This window comes from Geospiza fortis, unplaced genomic scaffold, assembly GCF_000277835.1.
Source record: "Geospiza fortis unplaced genomic scaffold, GeoFor_1.0 scaffold5499, whole genome shotgun sequence".
Classification (NCBI taxonomy): Eukaryota; Metazoa; Chordata; class Aves; order Passeriformes; family Thraupidae; genus Geospiza; species Geospiza fortis.
In genome coordinates this window covers 4,816-6,886 of record NW_005055706.1, presented here as the reverse complement: position 1 = coordinate 6,886, position 2,071 = coordinate 4,816, and positions in this window count along the sequence as shown.

Here is a 2,071-nt window from a genome sequence, read left to right as displayed (position 1 = left end):
TGCAATGGTCCGATTCGTTAATTAATGTGTCCGAGTTAATTGCAATAGTCCAATTCATTAATTAATGGGTCCCAGTTAATTGCAAGGCTTGGATTTATTAATTAATTGGCCCCAGTTAATTACAAGATTGGGATTCAGTAATTAGCGGGCCGTGGTTAACTGGAGGTTCGTTAATTAATGGATTCGAGTTAATTTCAAGGGTCTATCTCATTAATTAATGGGTCCCAGTTAATTGCAAGAGTTGGATTCGTTAATTAATAGATCCCAGTTAATTGCAAGACTCTGATTAATTAATTAATAGGTCCGAGGGAATTTCAAGGGCCCATTTCATTAATTAATAGGTCCCAGTTAATTGCAATAGTCCGATTCATTAATTAATAGCTCTGAGATAATTGCAAGGGCCTAATTTATTAATTAATAGCTCCCACTTAATTGCAGCCAGCCATTTCATTAATTAATTGGGCCAGTGTTAATTGCAAGAATCCAATTAATGTTTCTTGGTTAATTGCGGGGCTGTGGTTAATTAATGGAGCCCCTAGCGTTGATTGTAATTAATTAAACAATTAAAGGATTTAAGTTAACTGCAGAACTCCATTAATTAATGGTTAATTGCGGTTAATTGCCATTTAATAATTAAACGTTAATTGCAGGTGTCTTTTTAAGTAATTAATGGGTTGGGGTTAATCACAGGAATCCCTTTAATTAATGAATTATGTTTATTAATTAATTAATTAATTAGAGTAAAGAACTGTAATTAATTAATTAATGGATAATAGGGGGATAATCACCGGAATTACGGTAATTAATTAATTAATGGATCAATCAGGATTCATCATGGCGGTCTAACTAATTAATTCATCGGGATTAATCAAAGCCACGCAATTCATTAATTAATTGATTAATTAAGAAAGTTAATCAATCTCGGGAACCTAATTATTTAGGTAATGAAGGAAAATTATTTAATAATTTATTTATTTAGGAATTTATTATTGGTGAAATCTCCTGGGGGGGGTTAATAACATGAATTAATTAATTAACAATAATTAATTAATTAAACAACTCCTTAATTAGCTGAGCAGGCGTCCAATTCATTAATTAATAGATAAACAGTGAATAAAGTAAAAAATCCCGATTAAATAAATAGCGATCGGTCGGAATTAATTAATTGCGATTAATCGACGCTAATTAAGGGCGGGGAAATGACTGATGACGTCACCGCGGCCGCTTTTGGGGCGGGAAAATCCAAAACGGCGAATTCCCCGCGCGGCCGCCAGGGGGCGCAGCGCGATCGGAAATTTCGGCGATTTTGGGCAAAATCGGGGAAATTTCCCCCAAAAAAGCGAAAATTTGGGGGCGAAACCCGGCGGGAATCGGGGCCCAGGGTCCCAATTTGGGGCTGAAGCTCCAAATTTGGGGAAAAACCGGAAAATTTGGCTTAAAAATGGTGAAATTTGAGGGGGAGGTCAGGGCTGCTGCCCCAGCTCGGGATTTTCAGCATTTTTGCCCCAAAATCTCCGGGTTTGGCCCCAAATCTGCACCAGAGCCAAAATCTGTAATTAACCCCAATTAAGTCATTAAGAAATGGAATGCCTCCTAATTAACAGTTCGTTACTGACCCCCAAAATCCCAAATTTTCACCATTTTTGCCCCCAAATTCTCGGATTTGGCCCCAAATCTCCACCAGAGTTTCCAAAGCACCTCAAACATTGTAATTAACTCTGATCCACTCATTAATTAATTGGACACTAATGAATTGGATACCTCCTAATTAACAGCTCATTAACGACACTCAAAACCCCAAATTTTCAGCATTTTTGCCCCAAAATCCCCGGGTTTGTCCCCAAATCTCCACCAGAACCAAACGCTGTAATTAACCCCAATTAACTCCGTAATTAATTGGATACCTCTTAATTAAAAATAATTATTATAATAAAAAGAGAAGAATATAAATATTATGATATAAATATTATTTATTATAAGACAATAAAGTAAATAAAATTTTAATATTCTAATAATATATTTCAATATATAATAAATAACTGAATTCTATTTATTCTTTATTAAATTTATT